The sequence below is a fragment of the Typopeltis vanoorti genome, chromosome 1, assembly GCF_054136105.1.
Source record: "Typopeltis vanoorti isolate ZY-2024b chromosome 1, IOZ_Tvanoo_1.0, whole genome shotgun sequence".
Lineage (NCBI taxonomy): Eukaryota > Metazoa > Arthropoda > Arachnida > Uropygi > Thelyphonidae > Typopeltis > Typopeltis vanoorti.
The window spans coordinates 16,105,348-16,125,706 of record NC_143549.1 but is presented as its reverse complement, the minus strand read 5'-3'; positions in this window follow the sequence as shown (position 1 = coordinate 16,125,706).

Genomic DNA, 20,359 nt, shown 5'->3' with positions numbered 1-20,359 from the left:
AATTGTATTCACTCGGCTCGCTGTTTGAGTTCCACTGATCCAAATTAATTCATTTACCCGGACTTATAAGAAAATTACTGATTTGACAATTTTAATGAAACATAAATAAACAATAAACACTCTATCAGAAGATACAATCAAAACAGAATCTAATGCAGAAGATTATAAAACAGAAGCTGCAATTATTTGGACATATCTGTAGAATGAGTGAGGACCGGAGGGTAAAGACATTTATGTTTGGTATTTTGGATGGTTTAAACAGTAGAGGTAGACCATACAGAGAATGGATAGATGATATAAAAGACTGGTGTGGAATGGGTGTACAAAAACTGCAACACTGTGCAGTGGACAAAGAAAGGTGGAAGAAGATAGTGAAACAGGCATTAAACATCAATGGGCAGTGAGCCCATGGTTCATGATGATGATGAATAAAGCGAATTAAAAATAATACAAAATAATGATAAATAAAATATTATGTTTTCAGTTTTAATTAAATTTGTAAGTAAGGAGGAATACACAAGAGATCGACCAAATATCGCTCCGCGGTCGACGGGTTGAACACCCATTTTATGAGATAAAGTCTGAGTTTCCATAAAGAAACATGCTAACTTGCATTTATTTGAAAAGTCCTGATAACAGTTTATTTTATACCAAGGTCTTATTAACTGAGGAACAAATGTAAAGTTTTCACAGCTGTACTATCAAGATGATATTCATAAGAGTGCAGTCTGCTTAATAGATGACCTTTCCCTGACTGACTCCCTTCAGTCACTTTTCCCATGAGCACTGCTCTGCATTGACCACTGCCATGCTTCCACTTTCTTCTGACCAACACATAAGAACTAGAGCAGCCAATACTCATACATTGTCCAACTCCAAACATACCAAACAAACTTCTCATCATCATTCGTATTTCTTCATTCAGAAGAAAGTTATTTTGTTTATAACACCATCTGTAATCCATCTCTATTCTTTGGAACCATCTCCTCCCCCATACAGTTTTTTTCTACTGAGTACAACCTCCATTGATATGTTTGTAGTTTATTGATTTGTTTCTTACATATCAATAGATTACCTCCTTCTGTAGTATTATAGGTCATGTGACCTTTCATGTTCATTATTAAAAAAAGATACATTCAGACACTAAATCTAGAATTTCAGAATTTGGTTTCCTGAAGGCAAAAAAAAATAAAAAAAATTCTCTTCAAACGGTTTATGTAATCAGTGTTGCTGAAATATTTGATTACAAAAGGTGTATTTTCATTTAATCAAGGAAAATATAATTTATAAATTCTGGTACTTTATTAATATAGGACTACATTCATGGCTTCTTCATTAGGTTCTGATTAGCTGCTAATTTACAAGCCTTTAAAACATTTTAACAAGCATTTAACATTTTTGTTAGCTGGAATAATTACAAACTTATCATTAAAACAAAATCAAAATTTGAGAAACACACTCTGTACAGCATTCAAATTCTTAATATTACTGGTTATTAGAAAAAATAGTTTTCATGAGAGTTCTTTTTTATTTTATTTTTATTTACTTTTTGTCTTCTAAGATATACTAATAAAAGAAAAGTACATGACTCTACTAATACTTTCACAGACATAAGAAAATCGTAAAGATTACATTTTTTTCGAAATGTTGAAAACTATATTTTAACAGTACAGTAACGAGGGTATGAAGCGCCTGTGGCAAGTTTCTAACTTGCACTCCCCTAAACCAAAAATTTTGAAAAATATAAACGTAACAAGTTAAATTTTACTAAATGCAATATGTTAAATACTTACTATTAACCCCATCAAAATGAGTTGCAGTGTGTTGCAGAATTTGTGTGTCTAAAGTGGCGTATTGCCAAAATTTAAAAATACAATATAAAATAGCAGACTTTTATATCTATTTATTTCTTTTTAACATTTTGGGCCCGTGGCGGGTGCCTCTTTCGCTCCGCCCTCGTTACGACACTGTATTTTAGCACAGGCATACCACCATTGTGTGGTGCATCACTGACTCTTTTTTTTTTCCTCACTTATAGATGCATGCAATGGTTTAATAATAGTTTTAAGCAGTCAGATAAATGACATAAATAAAGTTTTTATTTATATTAGATATGGAAATAAAAAAGTTAGAATTGTTTTTCAAATGAAAAAGTTATTCTTACTAGCTTGTCTTAAGGGAACATGCCAAACAGTTTGGTCATCTACAATATTACAAGTTTTTTCATTTATGCAATGAGATTGTGATGTTTATGGATAACTGTAGTATTAACTAGTGTAGCACTTTTCACTTCACTAAGAACTTTATCTTTGTTTGTAACAACTGTAATAGCAGTAGTCATCCAAGGGAAATTTAGCCTGTGACCTATCTTGGTGTTTAATACAGCATCATCACTAAATTTAATCATTTTAATTTTAGCAAATAATGTAATAGATTTGCATGTGTTATTCTTTTTTCTAGAAGCAACAGCATCTTTACTTTGAATTTTATCTATCATTATTAACGACAAAATAAAATTAATAATTCACAGCAAAACCAAAATGCAGAGAGATGCAGCGAGCAACAAGGTCATAAAAAGCAGTTCATGAAAACGAGTTTATTTATGGGAGCAACATGTCGCTAAACCTCTGTTCTTTGGTATCATTTAGAAATGAAGAATTTTAAGATCAGTATTTAAGACACTGGTTATGGAAGATCTTGAACTGGTATTGCAAGGCCAGCTGAAAAGAAGAAGGAAATATATTGTCATCAGCAAAAATATGGATAGGATTTGGGATTCATCAGAGTAGGTTATTAATGTATAAGAGAAAGAATATGGGCAAAAGCACAAAGTATTGAAGTACTTTGGAACCGGTAGTCAAATTTGAAGAAAGGAACCCATCAACCATGACATAATGTGAACCGGCAATAGAGACCCGGACTTGTCCCTCTTACCAGATTACTGGTAAGAGGGACAAGTCTGGGGAAAATAATTAGAATCATTCTGTGGAAAGCTCGTACCCAAAAATGGGTGAGGTGCCAGAAGAATCCATATAGGTCATCATTAATTAATTAGGAGCCTTCAGGTAGTGAAGATGCTGGTTTGATGACTTTCACTGTTTAGAGAGAATGGAGAGAAGATAATGGGACAATAGTTTCATGGCCGAATTTGATCTCCCTGTTAGAGATTGGCTGAATACAGATCTCATGCTGTAGTTCTTTTAGGTATCAGATAAGCACTACAGTTTGGATTAGTGATACAGGATGAGAATTAATTGTGGAGTGCAAATTTTGATATCTTCTAGATCAAGAGACATTGATATTCAGATTAATGATCTTTCTAATAAAAGATCAAAGAAGACATAGTGTAGGTTGTTCATAGTATATAGTGGGAGATAATTTTCCTGATGTCACTTTGTACAAAAGTTGGAGAAGATTCATGCAGATCAGCTTCAGCCTTATTTTTTGGGTGAAGTTAACAGATGTGTGGGTGTAGGGGAGAGAGAGAGAAAGAGTTGCAGTCATAGAAGGGAAGATGAAGAAGAGAACAACCAGATTTGTTCTGTGGAAAGCCAATATCCAAATATCAATGAGGTTGGTTAGTAAAGTTGCTGCTGAATGATCCTTCTCATTTGATCATGAACCAAGGTTTCTGTACATGGTTTTGAAAGTCTAATTTGGATTTGTTGATGGTTTTATCATAGATGTACAGGAAATGCAAAGGCCAGGGTTTTTCATTTGAGAGATGTTGAATTTTTATCATAGACTGCTTTGGCATAACTAGGAACTTGAATAGTGGTCAAGGATTTTGTATGGAGTGAGGAATGAAAGCCCACATTTGTAGGATTATTATTATTATTTGACACCTCCAGGGAGTCCAAAGACTCATTGAGGGAGTGCACCAACTCTACAACTCGTCTCCCACACTCAATCCACAACTACAACTAACGCAACTACCATCATCATCTACACCACCACCACTAGTATTTTCACAGATAATCACAAACATCCATGCCCATGGAAGGATTTGAACCTGCAGCCTTTTGGCTGGAGAGTGGATACACTAACCACTCAGGCCGGCAGAGTAGGTAATGCCCCAAGGGAATACAGAGAAAAATACAAGAAAGCTTAAGCTATATTTCTATATTGAGATTTCTGCAGTTTTAATTATTCAATATAGAAGTATAGCTGAGCCGAAATAAACTACATAGACACAAATTAACACGTTCATTGCCAAGCTGAAAATTGGAATTTCATGTGGTGGCCAAATTTTTTTTATTTTTTTATTTAGTTATTATTGTGCTCAAAACAAGTTAATATATTATTTATATGCTTTTATTATTATGTACATAGGATTTATGTACTCTAAATATCTATTACGCGATATCGCGTGATATGTAATTCAGTCAAATAAGTTATATATTTTACAAATAAAAAACATTTAAATATAATAATTATAACTTTAATTATCAGTCTTTTATAATCACATAGAATTTTTAAAAATAACGTACAAATAGAAAAAAATAATTATCAAAAATCAACATTTATAGGGAACTTACTAAAAAACAAAAAACAAAAACAATACTCAAAATAAATAAAAAACAAACTTCAAACAGGCTAAATCAACGAATAACTAAACAAAATCGTCGCATTGTTGCCTTGTCCGAACGCCGCCACTGTGCGCATTGGCTAACATAAACAATAGCTGGCGGCCATCCCCACTCCACGAAAGTCGATCCCTTCCCTAGTGGCCAATATAAATATTACGCGCCGTTTCGCTGTGGCCGCTATACCATTCCGCTTAGAAACTTGATAGCGACGTCCACGCGATAATGCGTGATCGGCCGGACGGTGAGGGCTCGCATCATGCGATATCGCGTGATTGGCAATGAACATGTTAAGCATTTACAGTTTGACATTTCACTAGTTCAAGCTAGCATTAATCAAAAGGCATCTTAAGATACACACTCAATGCAGATTAGAATAACAATGGCCTCCAGAACAAGAACACTCATGGAAGGTGAAAGGAGAGTGGTGCCCTCTACAGTGATGGTTTTTGGTTATTACTGATGGGCAATGTGCCAAAATTTATGCAGAATTACTCAATAATTTCTGTTACAGTTCAGAGAGTTTTGTAGCACATGAGCCACTTCTAGGAACAATCTTTGATTTAAACCAAGATCTATGAAGCAGATTTGCCTTTTTTCCCCATCTGATGAAATGGTCTTCATCTAGTCCATGTTTTGGTTGTCTATATTAAATATATTTTTCATATTCCTTTCTTCTGATAATGGTAGTCCATTCTCCTGTCCAAAATATTTCATCACACATTGACAGAAGATACTGTAGACTTTGATATAATGAGATAAGCCAAGCTTTTATGTTATACAGCACCCTTTGTTCAGGCTATGTCTTTTGACTACAACTCTATGGTTTAATTAAAAATTAAAAGAAAATATTTTTATGAAGTGATCATATATATTGCTTACCTCTCTTGTGCTTTTGGCACTAATGATCTGTGAAATTTGACATGGAGATTGCAGCTGGTGATGAACAAATATAGTCATAATGATAGGTAAAATAGTCAGATGAAGCTCTACTGAATTTTTAAATTTTAAAACTGAGATATGAAAAGGAATTAAAAGCACAAAAATAAATAATAGGATATTATTAAAGATGAGAATAAAATTGGGGATGGGTGATGTGATATTATCAGTAAATGCAATATAAAACTTGTAAAATTTAAAATGAAATATTAAAAGATTAAAAACTAGAACAAGAAAGAAGATAAAAAAAAAGGAATAAAGATCTTGAAAGTAAAATATATGATGAAATAAGTCTGTTTTGTTACATAATATAAACCACAAAATTTTATCCTATTATTTATTTTTATGCTTTTAACTCTTTTTCATATATCAGTTTAAAAATTTTAAAAACCAATGTAGCTCCATATTACTATTTTACCTATCATTATTATCATATTCATCCATCACCATTTGCAATCTGCACATCAAATTTTACATATGTTATTAACAAAAGCACAACAACAGTAGGCAATATAAAAAAAAAATTATATTAAAACATAGAATTGCAGTCAAAAGACGCATCTTGATCAAATGATATTCCATAACATAAAAGCTTGGCTTATCTCATATCAAAGATTACAAAGAGAGCACTACAGACACCTGGGAAGGAGAAAGGATCCTGGTCGTGAAAGGATTCACTCTGCCCTAGTCCTTAATTTCTCTGAGGAAATTGGAGACTTTGTCCAGAGGTTTTTAAACTGTTCTAATTTTATATTGTTTCAAGAGTGAGCCTGGTTTATCTGTTGCACCTTTGATTTAAATGGATATTGGTGTATATAGTCATATTGATGAGTATTTAGGCTTAGGTGCTGGTTTTTACACTCATTATGCAGATTTAAAAAAACCAGCCTAATGTTAATAAATATGGTCGTGCTAAATTTTTCAAGATTTGGGAAACTTTAATTTTTAAGCCTCCTGTCCAATAACTAAGGCTAGCCAACAGCACCCATAGAGAGCACCACCCCCTCCCCTCATAAGACTTTGCTAGTTTAATTTCATTTCTTCCACTTATTGTTTCTTGTATGTATTATTACAATTTTAACATTGTATTCCTAAAAATGTCTCCGTTACAGAGACGAAATATAGAATCGATTAAACCTGCTGTTTAATTATTTTTCTTTGTGCTGTAGTTATTGTATTATGAGATAGTTGAGTTGGGGTGGGGGGGGGTCTTTTTTTTAGAAGTTTAGTGAGGCATTTTTTTTGGTTGTAACCATTCCGTTAAAAAATGCTTAAGATGCATTCCCAGTCCTGAGAATGAAATTCACTCTGTCGTGTAGCCTAAAATTCTCAATATTCCCATTTTTTGGGAAGAATGATGATGTGTAGTGACATGTAAATATCTGCTTCTGCGGCTTTTGATAGACTGAACACATGAGTGAAAATATTTAACCAAAATAAAAGAAATTTAATCAGGAAGTTCGACTTGCTTGCAACAAAGAAAAGTGTTAAATAATTTCCAATAGACAAGGTAATTCATATCAATCGAATCATTCCGGTTTTGTGACCACATTTTTATTAAAAAAGACTGTTTTTTTAAAACTAAGCAAGTTTCGTTAGTCGTCAGACTAACATCTTCAGGGGTAAAGATAACTAACAGTTTAAAGCACAAACTATAAGAAATTACGAGAAAACAAGTTCATTTATTGGTATTATGAACATCAAAAAAGTTCGTTAAAAAACCGAATATTAGATCTATATATCCGTTAATACGTATTAGCTGGAAACAATGCTATTTGATGTCGGGTTCTGTGGTTTACTTTCATTCTGTCCGAGGTCTGAACTGATGAAATTTTTAATAAACGCTGACCAAACTTGATTTAAAATCAAGCCTTGATTTTTGTTGATTTGCGTAGGCATTATAATCATATTTGCTACCTCTTTGAATTTTCTTGTGAAACAGTTTTTATCAATGTAGGACGTTACACATAAACTGTTTCACAAGAAAATTCGAAGAGGCAGCAAATATGATTATAATGCCTACGCAAATCAACAAAAATCAAGGCTTGATTTTAAATCAAGTTTGGTCAGCGTTTATTAAAAATTTCATCAGTTCAGACCTCGGACAGAATGAAAGTAAACAACAGAACCCGACATCAAATAGCATTGTTCCAGCTAACACGTATTAACAGTTGTATATATCTGATATTCGGTTTTTTAACAACTTTTTTGATGTTCATAATACCAATAAATGAACTTGTTTTTTCATAATTTCTTATAGTTTGTGCTTTAAACTGTTAGTTATCTTTACCCCTGAAGATGTTAGTCTGACGACTAACAAAACTTGTCATGTTTGTTTTTTAGTACTTGTTTAGTTTTAAAAAAGTTTTTTTTTTAAACTAAAAAAAAACTGTTTTGTGACCACATTTTTTAAATAAAAATGTGGTCACAAAACCGGAATGATTCAATTGAACTTCTTAACCACAGAAACCTCTGCATAATTTAAGGTAATTCATAATTTGTCAGATTTCAGCCAATGAAACAAAAATTGGAACAAAGACTTCAATTTCATTATATCACCAAAGAAAATCCCATGTGCATTAATCATGGCAAACATACAATTTGCCATCAAAAGATTAATGCCAGATGAAACTGACATTATTAGGCTAGAAGCCTCAAACTTGCTAAAAAAACACGCACCCTCAGAATGCAACATATCCAAGGGAGAAAAGATTATTATTATACAGATATCTCCATGGAGACTATGGAGATATCTGTATAAGATATCTCCATAGTCTCAACATGTGAGATCCATATATTCACACACTAGCCATCATTCACTCAATGTCTATCATATTTCTCCTTAAACTAATTCACTGATGAAGCATCCATAACCACCTCTGGCAACCCATACCACCCTCCAAGCAAAAAAAAAAAAAAAACCTATTCCTAACACCCTTGCTAACCATACTCTTATACAACTCCTGCCAGTGATTCCTTGTTTTCTTCCTTCTTGTCATGTACTGGAAAAAAAAAAAAAAAAGTCTTCAGTGTCAATCTATTAAACTCCTTTAATAACTTAAACCTTCTATCATGTCTCCTCTTTTTTGTCTATCAACTAATTTTTGACATCTACATGCCACAATCTTTGTCACTCTCACCTCTGGATCATCTCCATAATTTCTTCATCACCATAGAATCCAGGAGTCCAGATGTGGCCTTATAAAGCCTTATAAATTGTTATATAGAATTCTCAGGATAGTCTTGAGAAATCTAAAACTGAACAATAACATAGTTATAGACAATGGAAATACTACACTCATCCTTAATAAGTTGACTAAAACAACAAAATAAAAGAATTACTATCAGATACGTCAAGATACATTCCAATGGCAATACATCCCACTACATCAATAAAAAATAAAACCTTAAGTCTTTTAGATAATATTACAAGCTGGCCAATGGAAACTTTGTCCAAATTAAAATGTTTTTACCTACACACCAAGACTATATGGGCTACTTAAGGTCCACAAAACAAAGCCCACTACACTCCATCATGGATGCTAGAAATTGCCCTACCTATAAACTTGCTAAACACTGGGCATGTTGACAAGACATTTTTCTATGTTAAAAACTCTACATACTTTAAAACCGGTATATAGAACCTAAAACTGGGGGAAAGGATTGCTTAGTAAGCTTTGATTTGTCATTACTTTTCACTAATCAGTGGAGGATACACTAAAGCTGCTTTCCAAAATATTCTCCCTTCCAATATTTGCAAAGTCTTTAAGCATTGCCTTAAATATTTTAACTGGAATAACCAGCTCTGAAGGTGTAGCAAATGGGTTTCCTGCTTTCAAACTTCATCACTTAGTTATACATAGAATCCTTTGAAAGATTGGCACTTAATTCAATAATCCCCCCCCCCACCCTTTCTCAACACCAAAGTATGGCTGAGGTCTATAGACAATATCTTTGATGTTTGGCAACATGGCCCACAAGATGCACCCCAAAATCACTTTTGCTGATCATGAGAGAAAAAAAAAAAAAAAAGAAGGGCTCTCCAGCCTTCTTGGATACCCCTTAGTTACATGGCAACTAGATGGGTCCCTCACATGTTCAGTCTACCAGCAGCCCCCCCCCCTCCCTCATGTCACTTCACTATCCTTCCAAAAAATTGGAATATCCAAAACTTTAGCTTCTCTCAGAAACTCGCAGTGCATCTGGAACAAGGGACTTTAATTTATATAAAAGGTACAAAAAATAAACTGTGCTCACTCTTGAAACAACATAAAATCAGGATAGTTTACAATGTGGAGAAAGTATCCAATTTCCTCGGACAAATTAAGGACCACCAGGATTCTCTCTCCAGTATCTACAGCAGCGTTCAGCAATCTGCGACTTCGGAGCTGCATAGAGCTCTTTGAATGAATAATTGCGGCTCTTTTCGTTGTTAAACAATCTATTTTTGAATAATGCAAAATGAATGTTATTTATTAAATTAGAAACTAAAAATCCTAAATATAGCATCTGCAATAAATTAAGGACATTTTATATTTAATCAAGGACATTTTACATTTAATTAAGAACATTTTATATTAAGTCAAGGATATTTTACAATTGAAAATAGTACATGTGATGCTGAAAAATTTAATACTTTCAAGTTTGAAGTTTGAAATCTGAAAAAAAACCCAACTCAACATCACCAGAGTTAAAGATCGGTACTATCAACATAAGAGACCTGAATGGCAAAGAAATGGAGCTAGCCGAGGGATTAGATAAGTACCAGATCGACATAATAGGGGTGACTGAAACAAAAAAGACAAAAACTGGTGAGATCTTTCTGAGCAATAAATACAAAATGTTTTATTCAGGCAATGACAATCAAGGAAAAGAAGGAGTAGCCATAGTATTCAACACAAAATATGAGGCTAATCTTCTTGAATGACAGTCAGTCTCAAGTAGAGTAATGTGGGCAAATATGAGAATGGGGAACTGGACAATGAGACTGATTTGTGCCTATGGTTCCACAGAAGGTTCTACTAAGGTAGAAATTTTTGAAGAATTTTTTCAGGCTTTAGAAAACGCAACTGACACAATGAAAAATGAAAAGTTGGTCCTTGTTGGGGATCTAAATAGCAGAGTAGGAAATGATTGTGAGACATACAAAAATATTTTGGGAAACTTTGGAGAAAAGAGCAAAGCTAATAATAATGGCAAATATCTGTTGGATTTCTGCTCAGGACATGGACTGGTTATTACTAACCATGTTCCAACATAAAAATGTGCACAAATTCACATGGAGAGAAGAGGCAAGGAATATGAAAAGTCTCATTTACTATGTTATGTTGATAGTGATGTTTTCTCCCTTGTGCAGGACACCAGAGTGTTCAGAGGATTTGAAATTGGAAGTGAACACTATTTAGTCTTGAGCAGGATAAAATTGAATTTCATATTGAAAAGAATAACATGTAAGAAAGTTTTAAAGCGAATAAAAGTTGAGAAGCTCTCAGATGTGAACTGTAGACTAAAATATACAAAGATTATTGAAGAAAAAATGAAAGAGTTTGAGAACAGGAATCAAATCTTGGAGATTCAGTGGCAAGCCTTGAAAAAAGCCCTGATTAATTCAGCTAGAGAGGCATGTGGTGAAGTTGTCTGCAAGGATAGAAAAATTAGAATTAGAACTCCATGGTGGACATAGGAAGTTAAAGAGGCAGTGACGGAAAAGAAGAAAGCATATCAAATCAAAAGTTAATTTCAAATATAAGTCAGCTTGTGCTCTTAGAGAATACAGAGACAAATGCAAGAAAGCTAAACACTGTGTAAAACTATAATAGATTTAGTTTAATCCTTTATCCCAGTGAGAGCAAACAAAGTTTGCACCTGAAAATATCTTCAGGACTAAATATAGTGTTGTACTATCTTATCCAGTAAGTAGTGCAACACCAAGGCAACTCGTGGCAAAGGTGGAGCAAGCTACCAGGCACTTCTAACCCAGTATCTCCCATAATGCAAAACACATTTCCTATGTGGATATGTATACTGTTATGCATTAAAGGGATTGGCCATCTACCCAGACTAGTTTCGACCTTTATTGAGGTCTCTTCAGTGGGAGCCAGGCCCAGAGCTGGAGATACCAGGCAGAAGCAGTAGCAAGTCATCTGTGCCTATGGGAGTTGCCAAAAGGTTTATCACCTTTTTTAAAAATTACTCTGGATTTAGAGAAAGATGTTGAAAATTTATTTATCACTAGGTTAGACTATAATAGATTTAGTTTAATCCTTTATCCCAGTGAGAGCAAACAAAGTTTGCACCTGAAAATATCTTCAGGACTAAATATAGTGTTGTACTATCTTATCCAGTAAGTAGTGCAACACCAAGGCAACTCGTGGCAAAGGTGGAGCAAGCTACCAGGCACTTCTAACCCAGTATCTCCCATAATGCAAAACACATTTCCTATGTGGATATGTATACTGTTATGCATCGAAACTAGTCGAAACTAGTCTGGGTAGATGGCCAATCCCTTTAATGCATAACAGTATACATATCCACATAGGAAATGTGTTTTGCATTATGGGAGATACTGGGTTAGAAGTGCTGGTAGCTTGCTCCACCTTTGCCACGAGTTGCCTTGGTGTTGCACTACTTACTGGATAAGATAGTACAACACTATATTTAGTCCTGAAGATATTTTCAGGTGCAAACTTTGTTTGCTCTCACTGGGATAAAGGATTAAACTAAATCTATTATAGTCTAACCTAGTGATAAATAAATTTTCAACACTGTGTAAAACTAGCTAAACAAAAGTCATGGGAGGAATTTCGCAAGAATAGAGAAAATAAATATCAAGGAGGTGGCAAAATATTCTGGAGGTTGTTGAAGAAGCTTAGGAATGGAGGAAAGAGTGCTGTAAAAGGAGTTAGAGATGATAAAGGTGACATGAAAACGGGAGAAAAAGATATCATTGAAGTATGGAGTAATTACTTTGAAAGACTGCTAAATGAAACAAGCAATGATGACAGCACAGTGGTAAAAAACACTGACCAGGCATGCAGTCAGGAATACATATCCATACTTGAAGTAGAAAAAGCCATCAAAGGCTTGAAACGTGGAAAGGCAGCAGGAGTAGATGATATTCGACCAGAAATGCTTAAGTATGGTGGTATAAGAGTCTTACAGTGGCTGCACTGCATAGTTCAGAAAGCCTGGACAGAGGGACGAATTCCCGATGATTGGAGTAGAGCTCTCATAGTACCCATATATAAAAAGGGAAATAAAACTGAATGTGAGATTACAGAGGTATTTCCCTACTGAGTGTTCCTGGCAAGATCTATGCAAGTATACTTGAGAAATGGTTGAGAAGAATTGTGGAAGAAAAGCTTGGTGAAGAACAAGCTGGATTCAGGCCAAATAGAGGCTGTCAGGATCAGATCTTCACTTTACGACAAATAGTCGAGAAAGCATGAAAATATAACAGAGATCTGTATTTAAATTTTGTCGATTTGGAAAAGGCATACGACAAGGTACCAAGAGAGAAGCTATTCAATACGCTACAGTTATATGGTGTCAGTGGGGCATTATATCAAGCAATACTTAGTCTTTATTTGAGTTGTAAGTCAGCAGTTAGAATTGAAGGAAGTACAGGAAGATGGTTTAATGTTAAACCTGGTGTGAGACAAGAATGTACATTATCCCGTCTGTTATTCATTATCTATATGGATCACATTATGAAGGAAAGTGGTATTAAACATGATATCAAAATTGGAGATGTTAATGTCAGCTCTTTGCTTTTTACGGGTGTTATACTTCTAAATAAATCTGCTACAAGTCTGCAAGATTCTCTGACTATATTGAATAACTGTTGTAATAGATATGGTATGAAGGTCAGCAATAAAAAAGACAATGAAAATAGGCAGAATCATTGAAAATGTCAACTGTGTTGTGAATGGAGAACCTGTGGAACAAGTAAAACATTTCAGCTACTTAGGCACGATTTTTAGTGAAGATGGTAAATTAAATATAGAAATAGACAAAAGAATCAGCAAAGCTGGTATGGTGGGAAGTCAATTGAATAAATTCATATGGAATAAGAGAGAAATTAGTCGGAACACTAAATTAGCTGTATACAAGACAGTGTGCTAACTAGTTTTAACTTATGGGTCTGAGAGCTGGGTCAGAAGTAAAACACTTGACCAAAGACTAGAGACCACAGATATGAGAGTCCTGAGAAAGATTATAGGTGTGAACAGATGGCATCAATGGCAATATCATATTAAAAACGAGGATATTAGGAATGAACTTGACATTGTCAGCATCCAGGAATGTGTTAGCAGAGCTAATCTCAGGTGGTATGGTCACTTAAACAGAATGGGCGAAGAAAGATTAGCAAAACAAGCATTCTCTGCCAGGTTGGCAGGAAAACAACCCAGAGGAAGACCAAGATATAGGTGGATTGATACAGTACAAAGTGCCTTAGACGATAGAAATATAATATCTGATAATGTTGGAGTCTTGACAAGTAACAGACTGATTTGGAGGAAAATTGTAGATAGGAAATTAGTGATGGTGTAATTTTTTTCATGTAATACTATGATATCCTGTACACCCCTTGAGGGTATATGGCAGGAATTTGATGATGATGATGAAGTTTGAACTCTTTGAAATTCTGCCATACAAAACGAACATCGTGGACCTCACAAAAACTGGAGAGGGCCGCATGCAGCTCGCGGACCATTGGTTGCTCATCACTGCGTGTGGCTCCCTAAATTTTTTTTAACAGATATAATTTTAAAAATGGTTCTTCACTCCAAAAAGGTTGTCGACCGCTGATCTACAGTATCCCATGTCAATGCAGAATCAAATATTTTGGACAAACAGGACGGACCATCATTACGAGAAGAAAATAACTTAAAAAGTGTATTCGGTATGGACAACCAAAAAGTGGACTAACCCAACATGCCTTAGATGAAGAATTTCATCAGGTAGAAAAAGCAAAGCTATTACAATAGATCCTGGTTTAAATCATAGACACTTTTCCCAGAAGTGGTTCACATGCTACAAAACCAACCCTCTGAACTATAACAGAAACGATGGTTTAATTCTGCATTTTGGTACGCTGCCCTATCCATCCATCAGTAATAACCATGAAACATCACTGTAGAGAGTCCCATTGTTGTGTTCAATGAATGCGACGTCCTTCTGGAAGCCACTGTTATTCTAGTCTCCACTGAAGGTGCATTGTAAAAATGCCTTTGATAATTCTAGCTTGGACTAGCAAAACATCATGTTGTAAACACTTCATTTAGTAATTAAATTTAGCTATTTAATTTCTGTGTCTAGTAATTTATTCTAGAAATGTTCAACTATGAATAAGCTTAGGCTTTGGTAAAAATATAGAATACAAATATCACAAGCTAGAAAAATGATCTAGAACTTGTTGAAAAAGCTTAGAAATGGAGAAAACAGTACTAAAAAGAAACACAAATGATAATGGTGACATAGTAACTGAAGATAATCTAGAAGTCTAGAGAAATTTGCTTGAAAGGTTTAAATGAGAGTAACAGAACAGTGATAGGAAATATTGAATAGAAATGCAATCAGAAGTACATATCAATAATCAAGATAGGGAGAAAATCCATTAGAAACTTAAGAAAAGACAGGTGGAATAGATGATATTCATCCAGAAATTCTCAATTATAAAGGTATTGCCACTGCCAACTCTTTTTATTATAGACAGTCTGGTATATCTGCATCACAAAAGAAGAACATCACAATTACACAGTTAACTAAATACAATCACATGAAAAAACAAGTTATCCTAAAAAGGGCTACACTTCAAAATACTCTATCACCTCTACTTTTTTCAATATATAAAAAAAAATAAGTTGAATATAGCAGAACCCATTTGGAAAAATACAAATAAACTTACAAAGATAGACACATTATCCATTGCAAACTGCATTAGGTACATCAGATAATTAACAAAGATAGGTAAAATCATTGAATAAAATCTCATAAAAGCATAATATGAGAACATCTAAAGAAAAATAAACAAATAAATAGAAAATGACTTTCAAAGGAGATAAACTTACTAAAAAATAAAATATTAGAACAAGTAAATACTATTCAATACCTAGGATGTTATTTATCTTATGATGATGAAAAAGATACTAAATATCAAATTTTGCTAAAATAAATTATTATTATTATTCAGGCCTCCATGGAGTCAAAAGACTCATCGTGGGAGGTTCTTCCTAAGAACATAAAGTCTGTCAAGACTCATCGGAGGGAGGTTCACCCCCCCCTAAGAAACACAAAGTCTATCATACCACTCCTTGAACTCATTGACTGTTCTTGCTCTCACCACTCCATCAGGCAATGCATTCCACGGTTCAACCACCCTCCATGCAAAGAAACCATTCCTCACCCTCTTGCTCACAGTTTCCTTTCGTAACTTAAAGGAATGGCCTCTTGTCATCACTCCTTCCCGCTGTTCAACCAAGCGAAAGAACTCCCCAGTGTCAACCCTGTAACAACCTCTCAACAGTTTAAAAGTCTCAATCATATCACCTCTCCTTCTATCCACCAAACTCTGCAGTCCACATTCCCTCAGCCGATCCTCATAACTATCATTGTACAGTCCTGAAACCATCTTTGTTATCCACTTTTTGTACCCTTTCCACAGTTAATTTATCCCCTTCAAATCCTGGGGACCAAATCTGAGAACAGTAGTCGAAGTGTGGTCTGATCAGAGTCTTATACAACTGAATGATAACCCTTTTATCTCTGCAGGACAGTATCCTTCTCATAATTGCAGCAATCCTCTGTGTTACCTTCATCACCTTTACAATATTATTATTATTATTATTATTATTATTATTTGACACCTCCAGGGAGTTCAAAGACTCATCGAAGGAGGGCACCTGCTGTACAACTCTGTCTCCACCACTCAATCCATTAACTACGCCAACGCCATCTACTGATGACCACCACCACTAGTATTTCCACAGACAATCACAAACATCCATGCCCACGGCGGGATATGAGCCCGCAGCCTTTTGGCTGGAGAGCGGATATGCTAACCACACGGCCAACCAGGCTGTCCCCTAAATTTCAGGTTTCTATCAATCATCAACCCCCAGATCTCTTGTCTACCCTACTTCCTCCAGTATAACTCCTCCCATAGAGTATGCAGCATCCCATCGATGTTTTTCAAGCCTCAAGACCTTACATTTTGCTGCATTAAACTGACACCCCCATTCATTTGCCCATCTATCTAGCTTATTCAAATCCCCTTGCAGGGCTACCACATCTGCACTATTACTAATAATCCTTCCCAGCTTCGCATCATCCGCAAACAACTAAATATCCCCTTGCAATGCCATTGATATAAAGGGCATAATGAATAATATATTAAGCTGTCCCTAGCACAAACCCATACTAAAATCAGAATATAATGTCTCGTCTTAATCAGCTTCCCCCATGATACTGTCAAAAATAATTGACAGTATAATGGGGAACATAAAACAAATGAAAAAAATTCTCAATCTCTGAATATAAAACCAGTGAATTATCATTACATAACTAAATATAAATCAAAAATAGAACATTTAAATCAAATAAACAAAAGACTACCATAACAGATATAATATAAATGGGAAAAGAAGAATTGGAAGGCCAAGAAAGTGATGGCATTCAATAGGAATGGACCACTTGGCTTAAGACTATAATATGAAACAAGAAGAAGAAGAATATTCTAAAATCCATATTTAAGTTATTGTCATCACTAAATATTATTATTACCCAAGACCCCATGGAGTCAAAGACTCATCTGGGAGGTCCTTTTATCATACATACATACAGCTCATCATACCATGCTTTAAACACATGCAAATTCTCTGCAGACACCACACTCTCAGACAGGGCATTCCAATCATTCACAGCTCTGCATTAAAAAAACCTGCTTCTCACTCCTCTATTCACACCCTCTTTATACAGTTTCCAGAGATGACCTCTAGTTCTCCCCTGATCTACCACTATTTTCTATAGAACCTCTCCAACATTGATCCTATAACAACCCTTACTAACTTGTAGGTCTCTATCATATCATGCCTCATTCTCCTGTCCACCAAACTCTGCAAATTGCATCTTCTCAATCTTTCCTCATATTTGATATTCCAGAGGTTAGAAATTACCTTAATCAGTCACCTCTGGACCCTTTCCAACATCTCTTTGTCCTTCTGAAAACCAGGTGACCAAATCTGGATACAATATTCCATATGCAGCCTAATCAAAGCCTTATACAATGGAACAAGAATCTCTTCCCAGAAGCCTTTGTGTTGTCTTCACAAAATTGTGAAGACAACACAAAGCAAAGCAAATTTATCCTCACCAAGCATAAATTCTGCATCCCATCTTTGTTTCCCAAATTTTAAAACCTTACATTTTTCAACATTGAACTCACATCCCCATTCCCATGCCCAATCACTCACTTTATTCACGTCTTCTTATAAGGCCACAACATCTTCTCTAATCTTTAGGTTCGTCCCAACTTTGTATCATCTGCAAAACTGAATATCTTCATCCAAATTGTCACCAATATCATTAATATATAAGTTAAACAGTAATGGCCTAAAACGGATCCCTGAGGCATACCACTAGTGACTTTCCTTTTCCTGGATATCGCACCCTCCCCCCATACACAACTTGTTGATACCTATCAGATACCCAATCTCCAATCCAATGCAAATATAATATCCAACCCCATCCGCTTTAGTTATATTAGCTAAAGAGACAAAATATGTAACCTGTTCTGCAAGTCTACATGAAATTGCAGTTTAAAATGCAAAAGAAATCAAATAATAAGTAAAATGAAATGGGGTATAACAGAACTTAAGTGAGTTGAAAAGAAAGGTAACAAAACAGAGAGGAGTAGGCTTTCTTATAAACTAAACCATTCACCAAACAATTAAATATGCAGGAATATCAGATCAGATAGCATATATATCATAGTACAAACATCGAAAAGAAAATGAAAATCTAATAGAAAACTCATCAAAGTCATTCAAGTATATGCAACAAACAGCATATATAGGTAGTGATACATTAGTTAAGTACCCAATAAAAAATTATTTTAAAATGATATAATCAAAATTGTAAAAAATAAATAATAAAATCAAATCAAATCAAAGAAATCAGAAGTCTACAAAAGGATAATATGGAGAAAATCTTAATTTAGTCATGACAGACAGTCTACAAAGATTGCAAAAGATAAAAATGTTAAAAATAAAACTCATCAGGGGAAAAAAATCTATTAAAAAAAAAGGAAACAACTAATTGCAGAAGGAAAGAGAAATACAGTACGACTTACTGAAATAAATAAAACAGCCAGGAAAAATATTAAAGATGAAAAGAATAAGAGACATGAAAAACAAACAGACTACAAAAATAAAATAATAATAGAAGATGAAAATGGACAAGACAGCAAATACAAAAAAGGCTAGACAGAATTTTTCAGAAATGTATAGCACCATGAGCACTGTTGACAACTTTATTTCATGGAAGCCAGAATAAGAAGAATATCTCAAAAACACAAAAGTTTGAAATATAACATAACAAGGAAGAAAAGGTATGAAGATAATAAAATGCCAGGAGAAGATGGAATGACAACACGAATTATAAAAACAGCAGGAAAAATATTAACAGAACTAAAAAAAAATCTGTTTAATAGATGCCCAAAAGAGAAAGACATACCAAATGGCTAGATGAACAACGTTAGATATTCTTTGTTTAAAAAAAGGTAATAAGAAAATGATACAATTAAAGGCCTATAAAATTGATGTCACAAGTATATAAACTATTTATAAAAATAATAACAAGCTCACCCAATATCTGTACAAAGGGACTGATATCAAAGGTAAAAAACTAAATCATTTACAATATGCTAATGATATTGTAGCAATAACCAACAACAAAAGAGCTATAAAAAATATGAATGAATTAAATAATACAATAAAAAAGTAAGATCATATATCAACTAAGAAAAAACTAAAGTAATGACAAATATTGAAGAAAACCAGATAACAAAGACAGTAATAAAATACTGTTAGAACGAGTACAAAAATATCTTGGAAGAACTTTTACATTAGGAAAAGAAGCATTTATGGAAAAAATAAACAAAGCTAGAATGGGTGGCATTTTGCAAAATCAAAATATTTCTGTGTGGCAAAATAAACCCCAGAAATAGAGAAAATCTTTTCAACCAGTGCATTATTATTATTATTATTGTGACACCTCCAGGAGTCCAAAGACTCATCGCGGGAGGACACCTATTGTACAACTCTCCATTTCCACCAGTAACATCAAACTACTATTACCAATCATCCACATCAGCACCATCCAACGCCCACCACCACAGCTAGTATTTTTTGTCTGTAAATTGCATGTATTCCGAAGGGCCGATTTGTCTGTATGCGGGATGAAAAACCCTGCTACTTCCGTATGAGATCGGCTAACTCACGGTTATTACATATGGATCAGAGACATGGACAATAACCAAACTAAAGAAATTGTGGACAGAATGGAGAGACTTGCTAAACATGAGACTATAAGACAAAGAATGAAGATATAAGATATATTGATATAGGTAGGGTTTGAAAAATGTGCTCTTCTGCTCATCCATGATAAATGAGACTTTCTAACTGACAAGTATTAAAAAAAAAATCTGAATGGAAGTTTCCAGTTTAATTTTCAGTTTTATTTCTGTAATGCTGATTCTATTTTTTATAGTTGTTTTTTTTTTGTATGTTTTGTTTTCCTTAATCATTGCATTTACTAGGGAGTGTGCATCATTG